We start from the raw sequence: 9,872 nt of genomic DNA, 5'->3' as shown, positions 1-9,872 counted from the left end.
TTAAAGTTTTATTTTCAATTATATTACAATAAAGACCAATCTATGAATTCAAAATAATAATAATAATTATCAAGTATAAAAAACAATATGGGGTGGTGTTCATAATGGTGCGGTATGATGTGTAGGGGTTTAGGGCGATATATATGATAGGGGCCGGGGTTGGTAATCGACTATTCCGTCTAGCGCATGACTAACAAGGTTAGCTATATGTTGGTAATTGATCCTTACGGCTAGCGCAGGACTAACAAGCTAAGGTTAGCTATATGTTGGTAATCGACCCTTCCGGCTAGCGCATGACTAACAAGGTTGAAACTCTTGGTAATCGACCCCTCCGGCATGCCTGGGACACGTTGAGAATGGATATGAAAGAGTAGTTGATCGATGCTGTACAGTTTGCTATATCTCATTTCTTTTGCCGCGATCTTAATTAGCTCTATGTTCATAATTACCAAACTATATATTCATAATTTTTGAATTGAAATGCATATTCATAATGATTGAATAACTCTGATCTATATTCACAATTACAGAACTTTGTGTTTATAATTTGTGATGTTCATATTCCCAAGTGTCTATAACTATACATTTAAGAAATTGTGAATCAACAATACAGAAATTATGAATCTGCAGTATAGAAATTATTAATCTATACAAATGTATTTAAATTAATTAGAAATATACTGTATAGAAATTATGAATCTACATTATAGAAATCTACGAATCTCGTGTTCTGTACTTATATACCCGGTTCTATTTTAATTGACCGGATATAGAGACTCGAGTAATTAAATTAATATTTTGTTACAAAATTTCCCTCTAAGCTAAGACAAATTAAAATTTCCCTCTAAGACAAAATAGGGAAATTTTTGTCTTGCCTCTAAGAGGCGCAAAATTAGGTCTAGTCCAAAATTTCCTCCTTCACTCTCCGCTAACTGCTCGTCCTTCACTCTCCTTCACTCTCCGCCACTCTCCGCTAACTGCTCGTCCGTGTGTTCTCCGCCGACCGCCACTCTCGTCGGGGGGTTTCTGCCGGCCGGCACTAGCCATCTCCGCAGTGGGTGCTCTCCGCCGACCGCGTACCGCCGCCGCGTCTAAGCTTCGACGTCGTCGCCAAAGCCCAACCTCTTCCGCCATCGCCGCCGCCATCCTGTGTCGCCGTCGGTCCAGCTGCCGCCGCCGTGAGGTTTAGATTTTAAGGTTAGCTTTTCTATTTTAATGTAATAATCTGTCAAATTTATCCAAGCTAGGTCTGAATGTATCAATGTGTGTAAAATTTTGGATATCCAATACACTATTTGTTTTGTTGTGTGAAAATATGATAGAAATTAAAATTATGATCTCTAGGTGTGATTATTGAATTTTTCTCGACCCTTCCATTTTCATGATCCCCAGCTCCTTTTCAACCCCAAGTTACAGTAATTCAATACAGTTTCAGCTTGAGGTATAAGGTAGCATTATTCTAAAGTAGTCTAACAACAGAGTAAAGTTAGGAAAAGAGCATTATTATACAAATTTCCTTGAGAATTAAGTAGAAAGATGAAGGGATGACATCTAGACAGAATTTCCTTATGGAATGATGGGTCTTTTGGATGAAGTAAAAGGAAAGCATAATTTTTTTGGTATTTGGATATTGAGCAGCTACAATGTAAATGTGGGGTTTCACCATGCTGGGGGGACCATTGGAGGCTAGATGCTCAGGGCTGCTAATCTGTGAGGCTTGCAATGGCAACTGAAGCCTTTGAGTGGAGGTTGTCTGTTGCCATGGTGAGGATTCCACTATGGAAGAGGATTCAACATGCTTGGCCTTTTACTGATGTTCTCGGATCACTCTTAATTTCTGGGAATGGAATGGAAAGGTTGGTGGACTATGCAAGTTGATTCTGAAGCTCAGAAGCTGTTCTGATTCTGAGGCTTCTAGCTGCAGGAGTCCCCAAAGCTTGTAGTGGAGGGTGCTCCTGCCATGGGTAGATTCCACAATGGAAAATGACACCTCATGCCTAGAAGAGTTAACTGTAAGTTGATTGGTTGTGAAGCAGAAGTGGAAGCTCACTGAAATCTGGGGAAAGTGAGTACTCCTGGGATGGCATTTGATGAAGTAGTACTGATAAGCTGCTGTGAGGCTGGAAAGCTAGGATTAAGATCTGTTTTTTTTTTTTTTTTAGAATAATGGGATTAGGATCTGTTGATTTGTGAAGTGTATTTGGCTGGTTATGGTGCCTAAATCTGGGCAGTTTGGGGTGAAGGTCCACCAAGCTTGGTGGTACCATGGTGACTGGACAGTTGCAGCCTCAATCTGAAACATTTTGTTGAGGATTGGGGCTGTCTTGGGGTTGAGTGTAAGTTTGTGAGTTGCCTTAAATTATATATATATATATATATATATATATATATATATATATATATATATATATATATATATATTATAATTAATATAAGAATTACTCCAGAGAAATGTTGCTATACCCAATTAAATTGACTCAGGTCCATCATTTCCATGTCAAGCATCCAGAATTGCATTCTGAGGCATGTCAAGTTTTTCTAGACTAAACCACCCAAAACCATTTTCACTCTACTATAGGATTAGTTCATAAATGTCTGATAAATCATCATGGTCTATAAACTAAAGTATTAAACTTGCAAGTTAAATTAGATAAGGAAATAATTATCAAATACTTGAATAAATTGCTACTAATTGCACTTCTTAATTCTAATTAACTCTTTTAAAGTAGTTAATCAGTAAACAAATTAAACTCATGTTTATTTCAAAACCAATTTCACTTCCTTCTTTGCATTTTTATATTTAGTGCTTACAAATAGCCTTATTGGAGCTTTACGTATAGTGATTCTCTTTACCATATTATAAATTCTTAATGTGCATTGAGCAAAACTTAATGGTGCATTCGCTAATATTTTATGCTGCATCTAACTTGAGTGCACTGTTTGTTATAAGCATTTGTATTGTCAAACTTGTCCAATGCATGACCAAATTGATAATTATTATACCAAATATTATACCACTGGTTCTTTTTTTCAACTATGCATTCAAGTTGATTTTTATATTTTTAAATTATCTATCGTTTTAGTATAAATATAAGATATTTTTAATCTTTAAAGATTGTGTTGAAAAATATTGAGCTGAGATATTTTGTTGGTTTGATTAGCTTTTAGTAGTCCAACTTGTCTAACAAATCGAGGGAGCAGTTTCCTTATTGCATAGTTGCAATCCTTGGGAAATTGTCATGCGTCCTATACGAATGGAAAGAAAGGACGCAGTAAAACTGCTTGGGAAATTGTCAAAGTAATTTATATTTTTAACTATATAAGTGATTGTATATAGCTAAATTGTAATGCAAATATTATTTAATATTTGTAGGCTCCTCGTCAACCGGATAGTAACCAATGTGGTTTCTTTGTCATGGCGTACATGAAAACTTTAATTGAGAATATGCCAGACTTCGATGATAAAAATTCTGTTCAAGCACTGGTATGTACATGAAAATTCTGTTTGAAGTGAAAATCTGTTTGTATGTGCATATATAAGTGCATTAGGTGATTATTTAAAATGAGCATATAGTCATGAAATGAAGAATCATGTGAGCTTAACTGTTTGTATGTGCATAAGTGAATCAGTGTGCTGTTCTGATTTGTTGTTCATTGAAATTATATGGTCAACAATTATTTTCTTGATGCCTTACCTTTTTTGGTGATGAATAATGATAATGCATCTCTTATCTTTCCTTTTGGGAAGACTGGAAAGCATACTGTATTGATATATACAAATTAAAGTGTGCTTAATCTTTGTGGTTTGGTGTTAAGTGCCAAAATCCTGCCTGCCAAAATCCTTATATCCAAATTAAAGTGTGCTTGTGGTTTGGTATTGATATTCTTGGTTGCAGTGGTATTATATAGAGGATGCAATGTGTTTTGTTTTGTTTGGGCCTTGAGGAAGAGAAAAATAGAAAGTAGGCAAAGCATGACTGGTAGATTGATAAATGCCATCCATCCCACATGGTAGTTGCCAATTGGGAGCATTTGTATTCATATTAGGAAAGTATTGCCAATGCATTGATTTTACTCTACTTGAATAGACTCTAGTATGCCATTTTAGTGTTTCCTGTCTAGCTTTTCTGTACTATAACCTTCCAGATTGGAGAGCTTTCCGAATTACTCCTAACTTATTTTGCATTTCATTGCAAATTATTTATATCTATACTAATTTATTTTCTTACTTTTTACATGTAGTTTCAACAAGTTGATTATGACAAAGCGTTTATTGATCTGGTGCGTTCTGAATGGGCCGATATTCTATCAAGTCATATAGAGTAGGTATGATTTAGTCATTAGAACGTTGTGATCATTTGGACTTGAATTGGTTAGTGGAATTGTTTTTTGTTTAGTAGTATTATGACTTGGATGATAATTAGAATTGGTCATGGAAGTCTTTTGACTTGTTATTTTAAACCTTATTAGCTTGAGCACAATTATGTAACTACACTTTGCAACATATGGTGAATGGATAAATTGTTTTTTTATATGATTATAATTTAAGCAGGTGAAAAACGGTTAAAAACCGTTGTCCATTTTACAATAGACAACAGTTAGAAACCGTTGACTTTTCTACAAAAGACAACAGTTTATGGGTGTGACAAAAGCGATTTCAACAACACACAATAGACAACAGTTTATAACTGTTGTCTTTTAAAGAAAAGACAACAGTTAATAACTGTTGTCTATGTGCGTGACTTTTAACAACACCGGTTTCAACAACACTTAATAGACAACGGTTAAAAAACCGTTGTCGTTGGTAGAAAAGACAACGGTTAATAACCGTTGTCTATGTGCGTGACTTTTAACAACACCAGTTTCAACAACACTTAATAGACAACGGTTAAAAAACCGTTGTCGTTGGTAGAAAAGACAACGGTTAATAACCGTTGTCTATGTGCGTGACTTTTAACAACACCGGTTTCAACAACACTTAATAGACAACAGTTAAAAAACCGTTGTCGTTGGTAGAAAAGACAACGGTTAATAACCGTTGTCTATGTGCGTGACTTTTAACAACACTGGTTTCAACAACACTTAATAGGCAACGGTTAAAAACCATTGTCGTTGGTAGAAAAGACAACGGTTAATACCTGTTGTCTATGTGTGTGACTTTTAACAACACCGGTTTCAACAACACTTAATAGACAATGGTTAAAAAACCGTTGTCGTTGGTAGAAAAGACAAAGGTTAATAACCGTTGTCTATGTGCGTGACTTTTAACAACACCGGTTTCAACAACACTTAATAGACAACGGTTGAAAAACCATTGTCGTTTCTAGAAAAGACAACGGTTAAAAAACCATTGTCTATGCGCGGGACTTACAACAACACCGGCTTCAACAACAGAAATTATACCCCTACGACAACAGCTATTAACCGTTGTCTATGTGCATTTTTCTTGTAGTGGCTGAACAGATATATTTGGCTTTCAGGCACAGATGAGTAGCTCCGGAGCGCGCTAGAGGACCCAAGACTTAGATAATTAGCTTCCTTTTCGGCCTGCGTGCCATGATGATGTAATGACATTGTTTTGAGGATAATTAGATAGTTTAGACTGTGCATTTGAGTTCTCCAGCTCAGTTGTGGCATAGCACCCCAAACACTTATGTTTAGTATGCTCTGTTATTGGGATTTAATGATAGCATTACCTTCATTTCATAAGCTTTGAAAGTTTAAAATTTTAGGGGTGTTACAAAAACTCTTGATGTTGATTTACTCTTTTGAGACTTGTAGATGACTACCCTATGCTTTTGATGGTGCTGGACACCGGGGTTTATTCCCTAGTTTGTTTGATGTTTAGTAAAACTTTTTATGAATTAGTTGTTATCCTTAGCCTGTGCAATCACCGTGAAGGGTGATTGTGGCGGTGACACCTCTACTAAGTTGTTTAGTAAGTTTATTCCGCTATTTTAGTTTATCTTTAAAGGTTTAGTCTGTTAATTAAGTTTAAGAAAAGTGGGGTGTTACCGGTTTGGCCTTCTGGGCCCTCCAATTTAGTCATGGGATCAATCTAGACCTTTCTTATATTTTTTTTATGGGTTAATATGTTGATGGCCTTTTAGTTGATCATTCATCTTTCTTTTTTAATTTATTTTTTTGGCCTAATTTACCTCCTCTACCTTGGCATACTAATCAACCTTTGCCATTATGGCCACATAATTTGTCAGTCTTTTTATTGAGACTCTTGTATAAGTCTCCAACTCTTAGAGCCTCTATAAACATAATGATGACCAATTTTACATTGAGAAAAAGGTATTGGACATGATCAACTCTTGTCCATTGCCTCGCTAGGGGTGTCCTACAACTCTTCCCTAATGGGCTCCTTTCCTCTAACTTCGCTTTTGGCAAGGGACCCCTTGCATCACGGTCCTAACCTTTCCCTCATCAATCTCCTCCCGCCTTGAAGCGTGTTTAGCTAAGTGGGAAGTGGGTTTGCTTGGGCGTTGCGACCAGCAGCCGCTGGCTACATCGGGCTCGGCTATAGCCCCACTACTATTGGGCTACCCACATGCCAATGACATTCGCTAACTCATGGGCCAACGGTTGGATGCTAGGTCTAGCTCCTAGGGGTCGGGTTAGTTGTTCTTGCCCCTGGAGCATCCTCCATGATAACTAAGGTACTATTGGGCTACCCACATACCAATGACATTCGCTAACTCATGGGACAACAGCTGGATGCTAGGTCTAGCTCCCAAGAGCTCAGGTTAGTTCTTGCCCTTGGAGCATCCTCCATGACAACTAAGGTTTCGATTGAACATCTAGTGTCTGCAACATTGTGAAATGGGTGGTTACTATACCTCAATCAACTTTGTTCACCCATAAAACGAGTGGTTGACATGTCTTAATCATCCCTGTCCGTCCACTTGTCATCACCACAAGTCTCCACCCCATACCCTTCTCCATATGTAACTTTTACCGCTTTCAATTCCATAAAAAAATATGGTAGGATAGTTGAAATAAGTTGTACTTATGTACTTGTAGGTTAAGGGTTAGAATCTTGATGATTGTGCTTCTTTTTCTTTTGATGGTTTCTACTTATGTTGAACTATACAATCTTGTAGTCCTCCTTTACCCAATTTTCATTGGACCAATTCATCATAAATAATAAATTACATTACTCCCTTAAAATTCAAAAAGCACATAACCAAATAAGTGAATAACAATGTGACCAGCTCATCCCTATGTGGCAATAAGAAAAAAAAATCAGACATGATATATCAATTATTTGATTTGGATTGATAAGTAAAGATTAAAGGAAACGTCATGTTATACTTTGTTGCAAATCAATATAACTTTAATTTGTCCGCTAAAGTCCATTGACTTGGAGAAAGATAGCGTGAAAAGATAAATTTGACAAACTCTTATCGATTAAGAAAACATATGAGTGGTTAGTTAAAACAATTATCACGTGCTAATTATTACTTAATAACCACCTTCATTTCGATCAATTACTTACCATTTCCCGAAAAAGTTCCTTTATATTTACTAATACTAATATTTATACGTGCAATATGCCAAAAAAACATATAAAATATATTAATGTTCAACGTTAAAATAATGATTATATATAGGACACGCTCTAATAGGGATGACCATTGATTTTTATTTTATTTTTTCAAATTTTTCTGCACGAACGTAATCGGGTATTGTAGAAATCGAATTGGAGCCGATTCCAATTCGAAAATATCAAGAATCGGAAAAAAAAAAACTAAATAATTTCTAAAAATTATGGTTCCAGTATGGACTCCAAAATTATTTTAATGTTGGTAAACTAATTAAAATTACAACTAATTCATTTCTAAAAAGATACGTAGACAACTTAATATTAGTAAAATTAAGTCCAACCACAAAATTATTTTTATTTTTTTAGTTTAAGTTTAAAGTTTAAATATTTGACATAACTATTTTTAAAAATTTTAGAATGAAAAATTTTCAAAAAAAAAATTGTTGAATTTGAACTATTTTAAAAATAAAAAATTGAAACTATAAAAAAAAAAAAACGGTTCGAACCGGAACTGAAACATTTCTAAAAGGTTTCAAATTCGATTCGCCGTTTTCTAGAATCGAAAACCACTGATTCAGAATCGGAATCGAACTGTGATCATCCATACGCTCAATTGAAAATCGTAGAAGGACAAAAAAAAAATCAATTTTGACAAAAAGATTAAAAAGAAAATAGAAAAAGTCTACTTTTACGCATTTGTTGGGCGGGCATGTTGCAACTGGACATGCAGAAAATGACTTTTCTTTTTTCTTTTCTCTCTCCAAGCATATCCTCTAGAAACCAAGATTTGCACGAAGAAAAATCAAGAACCATCCTCTTCATTTGTCAAAAACCATCTACTTAAGTTTTTCCTTCTGCAAAAATTAACTATCGATTTGAGAAGATCAACGATTTCTTTAAGGGAGAAATGCAATAATAATTTGGTAATAATATCAAATTTTGAGTGCATTGAGCAATACTCCGTACTATAATTAAAGTGATTCAATTATATGTACATGTGTAACCTTCTTGTTTGGTAATAATCTCAAATTTTGAGTGGAAATGTTTTTTTTTTTTTTAATGGATCGAATATGTTTTTTCTAACCCAAAAAATAGGTTTTTAATTTTTTTTGATTAATTAGGAAACTAATTGCACAAAAACGTTTCTGAAATGAGCTTGGGAGACGAAACATTTTTGAAACTGGAAAATGCTACCCTCACGGAGTTTTGTGCAACATAAGTATCAATCTTAATTTCCTTTTATGAGATTGTTAGATTAGATTAGGGAGATTATTATATATTGTTAAAATATCAATTTTGTGTGGTCTCAAACATTATAGTTATTATTATTAAAGATGAGAATCCAGTAGCTAGATGTACCATATCCACACAAATCGTGCAAAAAGAAAGTAAAATCAGTGATTGGTGTATTATTAGAGAGAAGCAAATATAATAATATTGGAGATGATTATATTACCAAATGTAGAACATAGTATATGCATAATGAATAAGGAAGGAATCAGATCTAATATAAATTCAAGGATTTTTCAACTTCTTTTTGTTGGATCATTGCATCATTCAATTCAATTCCACGGTCAAATGATAGATGTTATTCGATCTTCTTCCATTTCCATCGTACTTACAATATAATAATTCTACAAATTAAATTAAATTATCAATCTTGCTTAGCTTCTCTACACTCACCCTACATAATTTTCTTTTACCCCTTGCACCTGCCGTCACGCCAAACTCAATTCAATTTGCCAACTGTTAGGTGCTAGCTAGGATGCATTATGTCATTCCACTTCTAATTAATTCTAATATGTTTTTTCTTGCATCCTTAATTTCTTATGTGTTTATGCACGCGCGTGCGTGTGTGGTTCAAACATGTGAATCGGAATCAGAATCAAAATGATTACCAATATTAAGTTTGAATCGGAATCAGAATGAGAATGATTACCAATATTTTGAGAAAGAGAATCAAATACTTAGTAATTAGAATGGGTTTTGGTGATAATATTTTGCATATTTTGTAGTATGACGAAATTGGAATGATTATCAATATTAATGTTTGGAAATGTATGACTCTATAATCAGAATAAAGGTTTTAACAATAAAAAAAAATAAAAATAAAAATCAAGACAATTGATCTTAAGAGTGACAATGGAATATAATGAGTAAGAAATGCACTGAGGAAGTTGATGAAGTGATATGATGGAGATGAGTGAAGAGACCACAAAATGAAGAGGCAATTAAATGACAGGATAAGGCTGAATTAATGGAATGATACCTTATTTAAATTAGGTAATCAGTTATTTTGTAATTATAGAAGTAATCAAGT

General features: G+C 34.5%; 1 long non-coding RNA gene across 1 annotated transcript; it reads left to right on the top strand.

Moving 5' to 3' along the window:
- The first annotated feature begins 912 nt into the window (after positions 1-912).
- LOC109150847 lies at positions 913-4,279 on the top strand. The gene is made up of 3 exons (XR_002049231.1): positions 913-1,197; positions 3,374-3,484; positions 4,243-4,279. It is a non-coding gene; the product is annotated as an uncharacterized LOC109150847 (long non-coding RNA).
- The last annotated feature ends 5,593 nt before the right edge of the window (positions 4,280-9,872 follow it).

The sequence above is a fragment of the Ipomoea nil genome, unplaced genomic scaffold (assembly GCF_001879475.1).
Source record: "Ipomoea nil cultivar Tokyo-kokei standard unplaced genomic scaffold, Asagao_1.1 scaffold2280, whole genome shotgun sequence".
Taxonomy (NCBI): Eukaryota; Viridiplantae; Streptophyta; class Magnoliopsida; order Solanales; family Convolvulaceae; genus Ipomoea; species Ipomoea nil.
This window is presented reverse-complemented; position numbering and strand designations above follow the sequence as displayed.